This window comes from Protopterus annectens, chromosome 13.part0, assembly GCF_019279795.1.
Source record: "Protopterus annectens isolate FY-2018-M chromosome 13.part0, PAN1.0, whole genome shotgun sequence".
Lineage (NCBI taxonomy): Eukaryota > Metazoa > Chordata > Ceratodontiformes > Protopteridae > Protopterus > Protopterus annectens.
Genome location: NC_056747.1, coordinates 144,759,364 through 144,778,454, shown reverse-complemented (window position 1 = coordinate 144,778,454; position 19,091 = coordinate 144,759,364). Strand labels below are relative to the sequence as shown.

Here is a 19,091-nt window from a genome sequence, read left to right as displayed (position 1 = left end):
TGAGGCGGTCACTGTAGGGCATTTGTTTGAGGCCAGTAATCCTCTTTGTGAGGTACTTCTGTGGCCTTTCCAGCTGCTGCAGATGTCTTGTGAGGTACATTCCAAAAGGGGCATTGTACTCTATAATGGGTCTAATGAGTGACAAGTAGAGGGGAGCAATGACCTCTTTTTTCCTGGATGAGAACTCTTTTATTTTTACTAATGGCTTACTAACAGCTTCAACACTAGGAAGGTCATAGGATGGTTAAAATATACTGGTTTTACTTATAAAGAAGATAATTTAATGAGTTAATATGATTAATTTCTATTTACCATGGATTTCACTTAAAGAAATTCCTAACACTGAATGTGGGGCAAACTCTTTCAATGTGGAACTTCGAGGAACATTAACTTTTTAAGACCCCAAATGAGGTATGTTCCTCATAATGAGGTACACTTGAGAGGTATGCAGCTTGCAATGTATGGATCCAGTTTAAGATAGATTATTTATGATGCCTGCAGGGCTATAGTGTCAAATGCTTCAGCTAGATTCAAATAAGCTGTTGAGCAAAAGGATGACTGTCTGCAGCCTGTGTGACATTTTGGAATAAGCTAACTAAATTGTGTAGGCAGGATCTCTTTTTCACAAAGCCAGATTGGTGTGAGTATAACATAACACTTTTGATATCAAAGTTTATGAGTTCAGATGTAAAGTGTTCCATGACTTTACAAATCAGACTAGTCAGGCTAATGTGTCTGTAGCTGTCAGGTCACTGATATGGCTGCCCTTGTGTAGGGGCAGCATCACTGCATTTTACCATATTTTGGACACAAATCCGATATTTAAACTCAGGTAAAACAATTTAAAGATGGGGTTACATAAGAGCATGTCTGGCAATATTTATTAGGCATCCAGGTAAATTATCAAGTCCCATGGAAGTAGTATTTCTGGTTTTGGCAAACACCTTGGTATGTCTTATTTTATGATATTACGAGGTATAAGGGATTTGGGAATTAGTTGTTTCATAGATAAAATTTGCAGTAACTTTGTCTACTAGTATATTTGCTATACTCTTGTTGGAGAGGGTGGTGCTATTTGGGTAAGTTCAGCTATTTGTTATTTCCGAGTTTCTTTGTGTAACTAAACAAGGACTGATAAATGTCCTTCTGTATCACTGTTGCAGTACTCTTTACAGTCAGGATCGCCTGCCAAGGATAGTCCAACATCCGGCCAGTATGCCAAAACATTAAGATCTTGTATGCACCATATGTCACACATCGCTTCCTGAACAGGGCATAGGGTATAAAGGTGAAGTGCGGACAGTTACCCAGAACTTCTTTGCCACAAGTCCAAACGCCATCATCTCTCATTGGTCTGAATCCCCATTGCTGTGCCGAATACCTAGCCATCAGATTAGTGCCCTGTTGGTGTCTTTGCCTCTTTTCTTTTGGTCTTGTTCTTTTTTGGTTATCTAGAATTCATGCATCCATGAAGGGAAAATGTCATTATGGGAGGCAGATTTCTCGTAAGGATCATCACAGACAGTATCTTTTTTATCTGGGTGCTTTCTGCAACCATACATCCTGTAGCATTTCTAAAGCATTTGTGCCTAAGACTCTTAAAAGCTGGTTGTCTTCCTTGGCCATTTATCTCTGGAAACAGAGGCTCAACTCTTAGCCTAGGGTAGCATGGCATAATATTCTAACCCCAGTGTACCTTTAAGTAAGAAGGCAGCCAAGAAATCTCAGCCAGATTCTTTGGCTCTCCAGCTTTTACCAAACGTTTCTCTAGAAGCAGGTGATAGCTCTGTCGGCCGCCCGTTGTCTACGTTGGATTTCTCTACTACGACCCAGTCAGAGGCCAGCATAGATCCTTCCTTTTGCACATCCTCTTGGATGTCAAGGGGGAAGTGCTGTTGATTGTCTAGTAGGGCCATAGAGGGATTCTGCAGATTTTGGTCTGACGGTTGTTAGGGCTGACATCCTTACCAAAAAAAAAAAAAGCAGAAAACCAAGCATACTTCTGTATGCTCTAAGGATTCTCAGTAGGAGTGGCAGGAGTTTACTCCAGGCCTGTTTAATGCCGTAATGGCCCTGAAGCCTCCAAAACATGTTTCTGTACCTACTCCCCCTTGGACCTCAACTCATTCCAAACAGACTATGAAACCTGATTCCTCAGATGAGGAATCAGAATCTGATGATGTGTCCTTGTCTTACTTTTCCCAGATGTCTCGCCTTTGGCTTATGTTTCTGATGAAAAAGAGTCCATTAGTCCTGAGTCTCCTTTTGAGGAATTGTCTTTTGGAGACACTATAGCTAGAATGATGGAATACTTTAATTGGGATTCTTCTCAGTTGTCTGATTTCCAGAAAAGGTATTATGAGCTGCTTCAGGTTGACACGCCTAAACCTTCTGCAGTACCTCTTGTGTTGGCTTCTTTGTTAGACACCTTTATAGCCTTTTCTAAGTCTTCTGATTCTCAGCTTTCTGATTCAAAGAAACCTGACAAGTTCTATAAGGTTCTTGAGGATTGTCAATTCTTTTTTAAGAGCCCTTATGCTGACCCTGCTGTGGTGTCAGTCTCCTCTGACAAGCCTTCTAATTGTTTGCCCTCTTCCAAGGTTCTGCCTTCAGATAAAGATTGTAGGGCAATGGAGAGAGAATTGGATGGCTTTTTGAGCTATCAAATACCAGACCCACGTTACCAGATATACTTTGGGCTTGATTGCCCAGACTTGTCAGGTTATTTCCAACTTCCCTGATTCTGAAGCAGAATTTTCAGCTGTATTTATTTTGGGTTCTACTTCTCAGGTGGCTTGTCACTCTATCAAGAGGCGTTTTCTTGGCTTTGCCTGTAGTCTTTACCTGAAGACATGCTCCTTGGATAATAAAAATCTATTTGGAGCTGCTTCCACTGATATGTTTGTCTCTTCAGGAACTATCCTACTATGTCTACTTTTGTTTGCAGGCAGCCTCGTCAGTCCACCAGTTATTAGTTAACTCTTCAGGCAGTGTATATTCGCTCTGAGCACAGTCTAGTGGCAGACACCTTGAGCAGGTCCAGAACACAGGCTCACAAATGGATGCTTAAAGAGAAGTGTTTCTGAGCATAGTCCATTGGTGGGATATTCCTTAAGTAGATCTTTTTGCTTCCCTTCCGAACAAGCAACTCCCTCTTTTCTGTTCCATAGTGCCATACAATCTGGTGTTGAAGATGGATGCCATTTGTTTTCCTTGGAAAGACATGTTTCTCTATGCCTTCTCTCCCCTTTTTCTACTTATAAAAGTCCTGCAGAAGATTCAGCTAGACTTCCCAAAATCTTGTTAGTGACTCCCTTTTGGCCAAGACAGCACTGGTTCTACCTCTTAATGCTTCTAGCCAGGGACAGTCATCACAAGTTACCTCACAGGTTGGACCTCCTCACACAAGACAAGGGGTCACTCACTCATCCATCCTCACTTGTATTCTTTTCAACTGGCACTATAGGTGGTAGTAGTTTTCATCCCTTTTAGGCATCTATTTTCTGCAAATGTGCACAGGGATCTATTTTCTGAAAATGTGCACAGGGTTTTACAGGAGGCAAGAAAACCTGCAACCAGAAAGTCTTGTATGTCTAAATGGAAGAGATTTTCTGTTTGGTGCCATGTTCATAACCAGGGTCTTTTTTCCGTGGCTGTCCCTCTGGTTCTGTCCGGTTTGTGATCTGTTGCAGTCTGGCTTGGCCTATTATTCTGTAAAGGCCCATTTATCAGCTATTTCTGCCTGTCTGCCCTTGAACCCTCCTTTGGCTTCACCCTTTGAGGTCAAACAGTTTCTTAAAGGCAGCCTGCATCTTTGGCCGTCAAGTAAGCCTATTCCTCCTCCTTAAGATCTTCATTTTGTTTTAGAAAAATTGACCCAGGCTCCTTTTGAGCCTGCAGTTTCAGCTTCTCTGCAACACTGTACCTGAAATACTGTCTTTTTACTTGCTCTTACTTCTGCTTGGAGGGTTTCTAAGCTTCAGACCCTTATGGCCATTCCTCCTTTTTTATTTTTTCACAGGGACAGGGTGTCCCTTTGTACTAAACCTTTTATGTCGAAGGTGGTCAATGAATTGTCTTTGAATCAGGCAGTTCAACTCACTCACTAATTTCCTTCTTCACAGTCTGCTAGCAAGAGGGTCATACATACCTTGGATTTGCACAGACAGCTCAGGTATTATTTAGATAAAACTAAGACTATTCGTAATTCTGACCAGCTTTTTGTTTCTTTTCATCTCAGGACATTGGGGTTGGCTGTTTCTAAGCAAGTCATACCCTCCTGGATATCCAAGGCCATTTCTTTTTGTTATTCTTTTCATTCCAAATGTCTGTCTACTTCTGTTAGAGCTCACTCCAGTGGGGCTTGTTGCCTCTTCCTGTGCTTTGTTCAAGGGGTTGGACACCAGTTCCATCCCTCAAGCTGCTACTTGGTCTTCAGTGCATACCTTTACTAAGTATTGTAAGTTAGATATGGTTTTTAGGGCCAGAGCAGGTTTCGTTAGAGTCATTCTGCATATATTTGTTGAGCGCTTTTCCCAGCCTTCCACCTCCCAGTTCATTTCTTGAGCTTTTGCACTCTCACTATAGTGAAGAATACTGCAACTGTGGTATAGAAGGACATAGTGCAGTTGTGCAAAATCTTACCATAACTGTAGATTTCCTTCTCTTCACTGTTGCAGTATTTGCTCCCTTCCTCCAACCCTCTTTTTTATCCTTTAGATTTTGTTTTGGTTCCCGTCCTGGCCAAGGGTCTCCCTTTTCCATCTGCATTTTCTCCTTCTGGATGCGCATAGCCTCTTTTGTCCTATGGAGACTGTTCTCTTTTGGGGCAATTCAGTTCTGGGTAACTGCATCCGTATGTTACCTTTATGCCCTACATCCTCTGTGTGGAGCATGCTTGTGACATATGGCACATACAGGATCTAAAGGCTTGGTATACTGGCCAAACGTTGAGCTATCCTTGGCAAGAAATCCCTGCAGTGAAGAGTACTGCAACAGTGAAGAGAAGGACATCAACTGTTTTAGTAAAATTTTGCACAACTGTACTGTGTCCTTGGCTTCAGAAGCTAATTTAATTTTGTGGTTTGCCTTACTAGGCCTGATAGCACTTTAAATGAATGCATTTGCTAAATCACTACAATAGATGATGATGGTACATGTAGCATGTGAAAATCGAAGACTGCCTTTTTCACTGCAGCAAACAGGAGGTTAATAAGCAGATATGTTTGTTTTAAAAATTATTGTCTTAAAGATCACTGTGTTGTAGCAGATAGTGGAATGTAGTGGTACTTATGAACTAAGAAAATCCCATTTCTTGTGATATACCTTACTGTAGGTCATTTGAAGTCAGGTGTCCCAAGAAGCAGGAACACTGTTCTGTCATTCCAGCATGTTGTCTTATGACGTAATGAAAGGGCTTCTGGGAAAGCACATCACCTCTTGGGTGGGCCCAAGATTTGTAGGGGGTAATTACCTTGAAATTAGTTACATTCAGGAGCAGCCTCTGAGATGAGAAGGTCTATCTGAAAAAGTAGTCCTTCAGAAGCCCAAGATTCCCGTGGGTTACACCTAAAAAGTATAAAGGGAGCTAGAACTATTAAAATGGGAAATGGTACCAGCACTGACAGAGGAGCGAAAGGAGAAAATGGTTGCTCAGGACCTTTCAAAAAGGTGTGATAACAAACAGGGGCAAGTGAAAAAATCTGGATGGAAATTCTGTTGGACTACCAAAGAACTCTGAAAATGGTGGCAAAAAGGGCAATGAGTTTTTGTACTTTACCAAGCACATGAAGACTTGGGTAAGAAGTGCTGTGAAGTACATGACTGAGACTAAAGCAACATTTAGAGTTTGTAGCATTAACAGGGGCATCTGGAAAACAGAGGACAGTGCTGGGCTGAGCTTGACTTCACTGTGTGAAGGTAAAGGAAATTAGTAATAGTAAACATCCTTGTGAAGAAATAACATAGATTAGCAGACATAGAAGTATTTGTGTAAGGCCTCAGGTTGCCCCCCCCCCCCCCCCCGGACATGACTGCGTTAGTTCGAAGCACAGGATAGTGACACAGTACAGCCTGTCACAGTACTGAAATGCAGAACTTGTAGTTGAGCAGCTGATAGAGTTATAAGCACTAAGAAGAACAAGGAAAACTGATACTCAAAATGCAGAACCTGTAGTAAAGTTATAGACAGAGGAACAGGATCTGGGAAAAAATGGGTAGTGACTGTAGAACTTACAGAAACCGCATCCCCTACTGTGTTAATCTGGGGCATGTTGTAAATCTGAGTTAGGAGACATTCCTCTTCCGTGCTGCATGATTTTCAAGATTTTTGTTTGAAATCTAGTTGATTAGTCTGCACCTGGAAAGCACACGATGTATAGTAAAATCTATTTGCTTCAAGATATCTGATCCCTCATAAATGAGATGTACACCTATGTAAGCAGTTGATAAAACTAAAGTGAAAAATTTTAATAGTGAACTTGTTAAGACAATGAAGGATAAGTTGGATCAAATCAAATGGAACTGACACCACCTCTTGAGAGGAAAACAACATGTATAACTCAGAAATGAGAATCTGCCAATAATACAGTAGCTTGAGAAACATGGCGAGGATTGACGTCTGCTTCATCGGGTACTGAAGTGGAGGGTATTAACTGGTAGCATAAGAAAATCTTAAATATTGGGTTCACAGTGAAAATAGGTATAAAAAAATGAGATGTACACTAAAGATGTAGAACATGGGTGGGAGGGTGGCCTAATGGTTAAGGTGTTTGCCTTACAAACACAAGGTGCAGGGTTTGAGTCTCACAAGGGATAATTGGCTAGGCTTAAAATGGCTCACAAGGGCAGTTAGCTTAGCACTAACCTATGAACCTATAAAGTGCAAGACAGATTTTTTCTGCCAAAGCTGCACTGTCTACAGGATTATGCAACAACTGTGTAGGCTGAAGAACATAGGGCTAAGGAGTGCAGCATTCCTGAAAGGGGGAGGGGGGGTTCATTTGTGTGAAACTAAGGCATTGGGTTAAGAGTCTGTGGTGGCAAGATGGGTGGGTTGTTTGATACCTCAAGGGGAATTTGACAGGTTGAAACACTGTTAGTACAGCCATCTCTACCCATGCTAGAGGCCATGCCACAAGATATTGACCACTGTCAACCATTTAATCACAAAACATTGATAGGCAGTAGTAGTCCCCAGTGAGGATGCAAGCAATCCTTGTATCTATGTAATTGCAATTATAGGGAGCCAGCATTGCTGAATTGTGATAGACATTATGACATTTGCATCATTTTATAATTTACTTATTAAATTTACAAGGAAGACATTAGTTATAATGGGAAAGGATGAAAAATCATTGATTACCCCTAAGCCCAAGGTAGATGGGAGATCATTTATAATGGGAGTGAGTGAAGTATCATTGAATACCTATCCAACCAAGGGAGAAGGGATATTTTTGTCAATATGGTCTTGAATTTCTCGCTGCAGAGAAGCAGACTATTTCTGGGACATTGTATGTGAAGAAGCAGCAGTGACAAATATACTTATTCCCATATTTGGTTTATGGAAGAGAGGTACTAGAATGAGGGAGTGTACAACATCCTTTCTTAATTAGCTTATGTAGCAGTTGCAGTTCTGTGCCAGAAGGTGGACTGCAGATTGGAATTTAGATATTAGCTCTGGGGGTGTGGTCTAGAGACAGAATTGTGGAAAAATCCCTTATGTACCCAGATATGTGGAGGAGTCTCCACATCATCCTTACAAGCAGTACCCAGTTCAAGTCTTTCAAATCTGTATAATAAATCATTTTAAGTGTAATACAGATGTGAATTACTAGGTAAGCTACCTCTACCTTTAATTTGATGCTTCACCATTTAGGGAGCGAGCCTGGTGGGTCGTCGGAGTTGATTGTGAGTTAGGAATTCTTAAATAAGTGTATTCCTAAGATCTACCCAGTTATAGCAAGCCCGGTCCAATTTTAAATGAAGTTCACCAGGAGACAAGTGATTTCCAGTTCTTGATGCAACAAATAGATTCTGTAGACTACTACTGTAAGGGTTTGCAAGACAGATTTGCTTTTTACAGTTTGGCGTAAACACTGAATTTGGACGTTCCATTCCCAAGGGTTTCACAGCCACCCAGCTCTTTTTCATGAAGGGTTTTTGGTTTGAGAATGCTTATGAAGAAGAAGGTGGTGTACTGCATTACAATGTGTGACATTCTTACAAAGAACATCTAGATGCCTTTCTGTGTGTGTCCTAGATGCATTACATGGGCAGGGGATTAACATTAGGGTCTATATTGAATCAGTGAATGCTTAAAAAAGCGAACACTGATTCATCAACCCCATTTAAGCTAAAGCTTACAATCCCGAACACTCAGAACAGCGATTTTTTTCCCAGGGGGAACAAATCGCTGTTTTACAAAAAACAAAAACAAAAAAAAAATCTTAAAACGGTATATAATGTGGGGGGCTTCACCCCCCACACCCCTCCTACTTAAATATACCAACTCCGAGATCACACCACAGTGGAGGAAATGGCAAACTGCCGACACCGGCCCAGCAGTTTTTTCCCTGGGAAAAAAATCGCTGTTTTGGGTGTTCGAGATTGTAAGCCTTTGCTTACATAGGGTCGATGAATAAGCGTTTGCTTTTTTTAAGCATTCGCTGATTCAGTATAGACCCTTAAGATTAACCCTCTTAATGTCCATCTGGAGCAGGTGAGCTCTGTTAACATGGACATACAATTTTCCAGGAGAAACAAATTATGTCTGTTGCTACGAGAGACATTATTTGGGATATGTTACAACCTCTTACTGTAAGGCGTATGAGGAAGGCAGTGGGGTTGTTTAACTTTTTTGTACCCTAAGCAGCACTAAGTGCAGCCTTGGATGCCTGAAGAGATTTTGAGTCTTGGTTTCTTACTCTATACACACACACACGTGTGTATATATATATATATATATATATATATATATATATATATATGTATATTTTGGGTCCATATTGTTTCTTTGAAGTTATGGAACTTCATAGTGCATTTGGTTGAGATCATGTGATCAAAGTTCTTTAACTTTGAAAACTTAAAAATAACAAAACTGTGTTTTTTTGGGGGTAGCCCCCCTGCATCCCTCCACATCCCCTGCTAATTATATATACCAACTCTGAGATCACACTGCAGTGGGAAAAGGGTAAATCATCCAATCCCCACTATACAGTGATTTTGGTAGAAAACATCAAAGTTACAGAAATTCCATCATATGGTCTTGACTGTTTGCGGTTTAAAGTTCCATAATTCAATGTAACAGTATGGGCCCGTGTGTATGTATGTGTGTATTAAATTATGCTTCAGTTAAGAACACACAGCCACATTCACATGACCAAACTAAAAAGGTACAGAAATCAGTATTTCATTTAAAAATGGATCTAGCTTTTAAAAACAATTTATGTTTAAAGTAATATTTAAATCAGGTATTCTATGAGCTTACATGAAGAGCTGCCATGATGTCTCCCTTTTTTCTAGTTTTTTTCAAACAAAAATCTTTGTCTCACATCCTTTTGTTCACAGTGTACTACATAAATTTGACCTTTTTATAATTACTACAACTAATTGTATGCTTATATAAAGCATTGTTGGAATTTATTGTTTTAATTGCAGATATGTATTCTGCTGTCCTCTGCAAAATCCTTCTAGATATGAAACATAAGTAAAAGGAATGACAGAATGAACAAATTACTAACTACCCCAACTGCATCAACAAGCACTCCAATACAAAAATCACTTCTAGATTGGATTTTAACCAACAAACCAAACCACGGGTACCAGGTAGGCTGTCTACCAGTCACGCGAAGTGACCATGCCCCTACATTTCTAGTTAGGAAGAAAACACATATCCAAACCAGCATCTCATACAAATACATCCATAGTAAAAAAAAAATGTATCTTATGACACCTTCAATTTACTACTACAAAACTGCAATTGGTCCCCATTAAAAAACATACAACTAGACCTAACTGTAGAATACTTCAATAACAAATTCCTTGAAATATTGAATAATCTTGCTCCCCTCAGAAAAATTCGCCAAAAATTCAAACGTCTACCATGGCTTTCTAAAGAAACAAAACAACTAATGAAACATAGAGATAAGGCCTATATCATCTGACCAAAAATAACAACGATCTCACCCTTTACAAACAACTTAGAAACCATGCTACGGAAAACATCATCAAGGATAAAAGAACCTATTTCCTCACCTGCCAACAAAAATGCCAGCAAAATCCACAAAAATTCTGGCAGAAAATCAACTACCTCCTTAACCCCGGTAAAACCCCTACCCCTGCTCCCCTCACTACTAACTCCTCTGTGCCCTTGGCCTCAAAATTCAATTCCCACTTCTTCAACTCTATCACTTCTCTCCTAGACAGCAAAACAATCCCACCACTCACTATCCCCTCCCCTACCTCTAATGATGCAAACTCCTTCATTCCCTTTCCAACTTCCTACATAAAAAACTCCTATGTAAATTAAAACCCTGCTGCTTAGCTGTCGACCAACTTCCAAATGAATACCTCAAGCTAGCTGCTCCATTCATCGCCTACCCCATATCTTTACTAATAAACTGCTCTAACTCCGAACAGTGCATTCCCAAATTATGGAAAATCTGTCATATCATACCACTTCATAACGGCGGCACGTCTACAGACATAACTAACTACCTTCCCATCGCCATTCTATCCCCCATTGCCAAAATTCTAGAGAAATGTATCCACCAGAAACTCATGAATCACCTCACTACCAACAACCTACTCTCCAGCACCCAGCATGGCTTTAGGCCTAAACACAGTACTAACTCAACCCTCATAACCCTTACAGAGACTATTTGCCACCTCAAAAATGAAGGACGACTAGTCTCAGCCATTTTCTTAGATATGGCAAAAGCTTTTGACACAGTGTCCCATCAACTGCTCCTCAACAAACTTGCCACTTACAATCTCAATACCACATCCCTAACATGATTTCACAGTTATCTATCCAACTGACAACATTGTCCACATTTAAAAGTACTGTTAGCTTTCTTAGTCAATAAACTAAGGATGTATGTACTAGATTTCTCAAGCAATGTTTTTAACTTGTGGTACTTCTTATACACAAAATATGGTTTTGTACCAAACATATTGGAGAGTTCTTGATTTCAAAGTACAATCTTCCAGTTAGATGTTAATATGTCTTTAATCATTAGCAGTTTGCTGTCATGTCTAAAGCAAAAGCTTGTTGAGGTTTGTTCTAAACCTTTTGTTGCTCTCTGGTACTCCTGTTTACAGAATGACTGGAAATTGTAAACTATGGTTATCCAGCACTTTGTCTGCTGCATTTGTCAAAATTTTTCTTGTAATTTCTTTTAATAGTTAAATAATAAATTCAAGATGTTTAAACAAATATCACTGTTGTGGTAGCCAAAGCTGTATGGGTATGAGGAAAGTGTCCTTAGCTATGAGAAACTGGCCTGTCATAGGAGGTAGGACCCATTTACCTTAGGCTACTGCAACATGCCCTGATCCCTCCACAGAGTCGGTCACTGAGGGATGCTGTATCCCACAGTTAGCCCCCAGTTCTCCTGTATACATTTCCTCCTATACCGTTGATAACAAAACTTATTCAGAAAGCCATAAGTTACAAGGTCAGAGTAATCCTCATTTCCCCCTTTTGACCCTGGCAAGTTTGGTTCCCCTTTCTCTGGCTTCATGTAGTACATCTGCCCTGGACATTGAACTGCCATTGAAATCTCCTGAGTTACCTCTCCAAGCAGCCTTACCCAGATCTAAAGACCTTGAAGCTAACCGCATGGTTCCTTCAATTCTGATGATGGTCAGAAATTCCAGGTTATCCGCTCCGGTGGTCCACATTTTATCAGGTTCACAAAAACCAAATGCTAGAAAGGTTTATCTTAGCAAATGGTACAGGTTTACCATTTGGGCTTCTTCCAAGGGAATAGATATTTTTTCAGGATATATTCCATCTGTTATGGACATCTTGTCAAAACTTTTCCAAAAACTCTCCAGCTTTTCAACCACTGAAGTACATTTAGCAGCCATTTCTAATTTCCACATTGAGCAGAATCGTACTGACATTGCTTTCCTTAACGTTTTCAAAAGCTTTTGTGAAAGGAACATTCCAGTTGAGATTCCCTATTCCAGATACTTCTGGCGTTGAGCAGTATTACCCTTAGTTTTTTTTTCTTTGTGTTGTCTATGGAGGAGCCAAATGCTAGAAAGGTTTATCTTAGCAAATGGAACAGGTTTACCATTTGGGCTTCTTCCAAGGGAATAGATATTTTTTCAGCATATATTCCATCTGTTATGGACATCTTGTCAAAACTTTTCCAAAAACTCTCCAGCTTTTCAACCACTGAAGTACATTTAGCAGCCATTTCTAATTTCCACATTGAGCAGAATCGTACTGACATTGCTTTCCTTAACGTTTTCAAAAGCTTTTGTGAAAGGAACATTCCAGTTGAGATTCCCTATTCCAGATCCAATTCCTTTGTGTGATATTACTGTCATGCTTCTGGCCTTAACTCAAGCTCCTTTTGAACCTGTAGTCACAGTGGAGTTAAAATATCTTTCTTGGAAAACACGTTTTCTCATGGCTGTTACTTCCATAAAGCAGATTTCGGAATTGCAAGCATTATCCTGTAAACCTCCATACATGGTCTTCCACAAGGGTGGGGTGTCCCTGCAAACAACCCCAATTGTCTTCAAAAGGTAGTGTGACACCCCTCCTCTGGTCCAGTAATCAAGGAGTCTCAATCCTCACCACGGACAGTGGTGAGGGACATTCGTTTGGAACAAAAATAGATACACACCATATTTCCAGATGCAGCTCTCTGTGCCAAGCACAATTTCCCTTATGAGCAGACAGGGAACACACTGCCATCCTGGGGCTGGATTTTCCTCTCTCTATCTAGGCCCCAAGTAAGACTCCCCGCTGGCACAGCTGTAGAGTTCACTCCTCAGCTGAGTGTTCCAAGCCAAGTCCTCCACCACCCTCTTTGTAAAATCAGTGCTCTGTACCCCTGCTCCAAGTAGCTGACACACACAAACACCTGGTAAAGGCTGGCACAGATTCACCTGCTATGCCCCCTTCACCCAGACTATATAAGGTAGTTACACTGCCACCAGCAAGCTACTCTAAGGCTCTTAAAAGAGTACCCAATTATACTGAGTAAAATTAATACTTATACAATTGGTAGTGTTTGCTCAATGCAGCAAGGCTTTAAGGAATGTCGCCAGTGTCACCAAACAAATATAAGAGCTCTCAAAGTTTGAAATATTCTCTAAAAACAGCTACAATGAAAAGTAGCTTTTTTCTTTTTGTTTTGCTTTTTCTGAAGTAAAAATTGACCAAAGTGCATCGAAAGTCACTTTATCTAGATGGTTATCTGAATGTATAAAATGTGTGTATCAGAAGCGTAGACTACCTATCAATAACAAACCAAAGACTCATTCTATAAGGTCAGTATCTAGTTCTTCAGCCTTTATGGGTAGAGTTGTTATTGAAAAGATTTGTGCTGCAGCTACTTGGTCTACTGTTCACACTTTTGTATCTCAATACAATCTGGATGTACAGTCCAGATTCTGTACATCCTTTGGCTCCACCATGGTCAGGAACATCCTTCCTTGATGCCACCCAGGTGTTTTTTAGTAACTTGGGAATCTGTCTCAAAGTTGATTCAGATGAAAATAGACAACATTGGATATGAAAATTATGTACTTATCATAACCTGAGTTTCTGTATTCTCTTGTTTTTGTACAGTTCAGCATCCCTCCCCTCGTCCCCCATTTCTAAATTGTCACCTTGTGCTCTTTTGAACTGGTGGATCTCGTTAGGGGACCCTATCCTTGAACAGTCTTTTGATGGCATTATGGCCACTTTTCTTACTCTGTCTCATAGGCTACCTTGTTTATGCTGACTATCGAACAATTTTCTTGCTTATGAGCAGGCAAACTCAATATGATGTATTTTGGGGGAACAGAGGAAATTATGGATAGGGGAGAAGTCAGAGCCCTGGATCTGAAGATTCTGAAAGACTCTGAGGTCAGATCTGATAATCCAAAGTTTGAATCAGATGAAAACAAGGGAACACGGATTTAGTGTTATGGTAACCACATAACTTTGTATTCCAACAACTCAACAGCAACACTCTCTCCATTTAAAACAGGCTGAAAATAATATGAAAGATAGAATCTGCTCCCATCTAAAATTGCTTCTTCCACTTGTTCACACATTTATGCTACTTGCCTTATTTATCTCCAGCATGGAGTTTATTTTAAGATTTAGGGCCATCAGACTTCTCAGAAACTTCATATCATTATTCTAAGCGTAGTAGAAACAGAAAGTAGCAATCAGAAATACAGTTTCCTGAAAACTAGTTTTGATTTGAGTCAGAGAATTGTAAGTACTTACCTCTGACAGAAAGTAGGCAACAACAGATTAAATTACGAGAAGCAAGTGTTCCCTCGACCATCATCCCCAGCAGTGCAGAAAACCTGACGGAATAAGATTACTGATGAAGTCCCTCCCCCCATCAGAACATCAAGGTGCATATGAAAAAGTCACAGTATTTACATGTTTGTATAATACAAGATAAATGCCAGGAGCCATGACAGCTAAAGTACCTTGTTTTTTTTTTTTGTTTTGTTTTTTTAATAACAATACTAGCAAGACAGTTTGATGATGATAAATCTGAGAAAAAAAAACAGGACTTTTCACTGTAACCCTTTATACTGCACACCCACTTTGTGCTTAGGCAGTTAACCAGTAAAAGTATCAGATAGCCAAAATCAACACAGAAGAATTCCCGGCCTCCATTTCAGGGAATTTCTGAAGACAAAAAATAAAAAGGAACAAAGATCAAGGAGAGGAGTAGCTAGTAGAGATCCAAGGGTTTGGCTCAGATGTTTGACCAAGTGCTCCCTTTACAATCAACTTGACAGCTATTAACTGGATTAATTAGTAATTTCTGGGTGGATGATATTTTCTGCTGGGGAGGAAAGTCTGGAGCAAGTTTGTAACCTCAGCAGTGCTTAGAACCCAAAATTAACACTGCATTCACAGAGATGAATGTAATTATAACTACTGGTGCAATGAATGCATCATGCAGTTGCATTTTCTGTTGTTGTTTTGAGTACCATTTGTGGAACATTATGCCTGTTCCTGATCATGAAAGATGTTTTTTCACCTTTAAATGAATTTAATTTTTGCTTGTCCCACGTTACTGGATAAGTATCTTCTTCAAGTGTAAGACACCCTTTTTGGAGAGCTGTTTAAATAGAATATTAAAATCTTAGATGTGCACTTCTATTTTAATGTAAGTTGGGAATTTATACTGTTTTAAACTTCTTTTGGATTTTTGCTCAATGCTTAGATCTTTTACGTGCTTTTCTGCAGCTAATGTCAGTGTCCTTGAAAAGTATTGCTTCTCAAAATATGTTTCCTTTTAATCTTGACCCATCTTTCATTCATTTTAACCATGGTCATGAAGCTGCACATCATTTTATGTTGGAGAAGATCTCCAGTTTGCTTCCAAATAGCCATATTTTCTGATATTTGTACACTTATGTGACAACAAACCCATTGAAATCTGGATGAGAACATTAAACAGACACACTTTCATTTTACCCTTCGCTTTGGCAGCCTCAGGGTTAGTAATATTCTTTTTAGTGTACATCTTCTAGATGAGGAGTTTCCCTCATTGATCAAAATAGGCTCCTATGAGTGTATTGTTATGTAAATGTGTTGAAGCTATGGTTTCCTTGTGCAGCTTATTAGATGGTTAATATCTCTTAATGTAAGACATTTAACACCACGCATTGAAAATATATGAAGACAGTTTCTTTTTATATATTAAAACTTATTTACTTTCTTGTATCAGGAAAAAAACACACCACATATTCTATACTTTAATGCTGAACTCTATAATTCCCCTTGAACACAAACAACCCAAGTCAGTTGATGTATTTATTTTAAACAATTTGTATAGGAACAAACACTTCCTAACAAATATAAACAAAGCTACCCTGGCAAAAACCTTTCTACTTCCCTGTCTTCTTTGCAGTGCCACCATCCTTACAAACCTGCAAACCTCAACCCTAACAAAATGGAACAATGTTATAATAAAGTTGCAAAATTTGCCACAAACTCCACTTATCTCGCACACTATTGTAAACCAGTACTAGAACTAAACTGGCTTGAACTTCCTAACCGACTGGCTCTCATTCAACTATCTTGCATAAGCTTATTTTCAGTCCTCCTGCCTGCCCTGCCGTAGCCAACCTTGTCGCACGTTATATAGATCCTTTTGATCAGAAGACAAGTAGCTATCACAAAACCCTCCAAAAGACCAGGTCACTGTCTTTATTCATATTCCATCTCTAAATTATGGAACTCACTGCCCCTAGAAACCAGGTCTATCCCAGGGCCAACCATGTTTAAAGCCTCTTTAAAACTCCGACTCAAAAATTAATTGCTCTGCACCTATATACATCCAGGGTAATGTTGCCATTCTACATCTTCCACCATTCTCTTTCAGCTATCTTTTGACACTTCTACTCAGTCTGCAATGCCCTATATCTCTCTAAAACACCTTCTTTGTTTCTTACAATCTCCTTAAGCTCCTCTCAGTTGACAACGTCTCAGGCTTTTGAACTCAGTCTTTTTCTCTCTGTACAATTAAACTGTTTTACTCACTATGTTTCCAAACACAGAAAAACTTTAAATCTCTCATAACCCACCATGTCTTATTCACAGTATACTGCCTACACTGACTTTTAGCTAACAGACTCGTACAGACAGAAGCTTGTCTTACACCAACCATAACAGACAGTACTGTATTACACCTTCACACTATTTTTGAACATTATAATAACGCTTATGCCATGAATAAGTGCTTAAATGTCTTTTGAGATCTTAAGTATTTTCTTCTGATTTTTTGTTTAAAATTACTGCTTTGCCGCCTACTTTTCGGCGTTTTCCAGCTTGCTAAAGTTGATATCTGTATTAGAAACAGTATTTAGAACACATCTAGAGCCTGTTTACTGCATTTCCTGTGTTGCACTTAATTTAAAATCGTTTTTTTTCTTAAAATTGCATTTTTCCTGACTCTGGCCTAGCACTCAAGTGTGGGTTAATTTATTGCACTGTTCTATTTTGCTACCTTTAAACTAAAAAAAAAAAAAAAAAAATCTTGCTTTTTTCCCACTTTCTGAAATTTAAGAAAGTTCAGTTACAGATTTGCTGTCCTGAACTGTTAGTAAGTTTCTTGGAGGCCAGTGCTTGCTTGGGCTAAAGGGAGGTCTCTGTGTTCACCAGTGGCAATGGTTAACACTGAGCAGCCTGCCTGTCCCTGTAGGAGTGGTTACTGCCTAGAAGCTGTTGTTTTATTGGCAATTTTGGCTCAATTCCAAACTCCTTGATCTCTCTCTTAAAACCCTGCTGCCTCGTGGTTTTGGCGTCTTTCCAGGCTTGATAGTTGTTGCTGAAGCACCTACCAAGGGGAGAAAACGCTGAGAGAAGAAAAGAGCCACTTTTGAGATTTTAAGTATTTTCTTCTGATTTTTTGTTTAAAATTACTGCTTTGCCGTCTACTTTTCGGCATTTTCCGGCTTGCTAAAGTTGATATCTGTATAAGAAACAGTATTTAGAACACATCTAGAGCCTGTTTACTGCATTTCCTGTGTTGCACTTAATTTAAAATCTTTTTTTTTTCTTAAAATTGCATTTTACCTGACTCTGGCCTAGCACTCAAGTGTGGGGTCATTTATTGCACTGTTCTGACTATTTTGCTACTTGTGTATCTCTGCTACCTTTAAACTAAAACAAAAAAAAATCTTGCTTTTTTCCCACTTTCTGAAATTTAAGAAAGTTCAGTTACAGATTTGCTGTTCTGAACTGTTTGTAAGTTTCTTGGAGGCCACTGCTTGCTTGGGCTAAAGGGAAGTCTCTGTGTTCACCAGTGGCAGTGGTTAACACTGAGCAGCCTGCCTGTCCCTGTAGGAGTGGTTACTGCCTAGAAGCTGTAGTCTTATTGGCCATTTTGGGTTAATTCCAAATTCCTTGATCTCTCTCTGTTAAAACCCTGCAACTCTCTTTTTGCGCTGGCTTGCACACAGAGCAGCGTTGGGCAGCGCCGCTTAAACAGGTTTAAACTATTCCCGGCTCCACAAAGTCTGCTCTTCACCTTTTCACTTAGAACTGCTCTAAATCTCCAAATAAGCACTCTATTTTCATTCTAAAGCCCTGCACTTGCTCGTATAAGTAATCTCATAGGTAAACACAAATAAACTTAAGCACTACATCCTCTTATACTCTTTTTAAGCACTTGCTCCCTATTGGTTCTTTCTGATTAGTCAATAAGTAGTTCCCTGTATTATTCAGGCATGTCCAAAGGTCAGTTTCGGGTTTACTCTCCAGTCCAGCTGGTGAATCTGGGAATCTTGAGGCAATGTTACAACTGCCTTATGTATACAGACCACCCTCTCCTCCTCCAACAAGCTCAAATATATGTGAGAGATGCAACTATATAGCCAAACTGGAGGCTAAGCTCTCTCAACCCAGTACTGGCACAGCCTGTCAGGGGGAGAAGGTAACCGTACACACCACAAATCCAGTCTCACATAGATCAGCAAACCAAACACATAAACACACAAAAACATACTCAGAAGCTCTAAATATAAATCTGGTTAAGCAGCAGAGACCTCCAAAGCAGACATCCAAGCAACCCCTACCACGAAACAATACCCACGTAGCACATAGCTCACAAAGTCAGTGTGCCACACAGTCACAACCCTTAAGGCTAAACAAGACACCTAATATACTTGTAAAAGGTGACTCTGTTGTCAGACACACTGACGTCCCACTCACCAGGCTGAACAATGAGAAGGTCACTGTAAGCTGCCTGTCGGGTGCCAGGATCCGCCACATAACACAAGCACTCAGGTCACTCCAAAGCAAGTACAAATATGACTCCGTCATTGTCCATGCTGGTGTAAATGACCTGAGATGTACCTCCCTGGACTACATGAAAAAAGACGTA

At 39.8% G+C, this 19,091-nt stretch overlaps 1 protein-coding gene across 2 annotated transcripts in view; it reads left to right on the top strand.

Moving 5' to 3' along the window:
* EPS15L1 (epidermal growth factor receptor pathway substrate 15 like 1) overlaps window positions 1–19,091 on the top strand; it is a 3,892,050-nt gene that overhangs the window by 3,611,093 nt on the left and 261,866 nt on the right. The window lies entirely within an intron of this gene.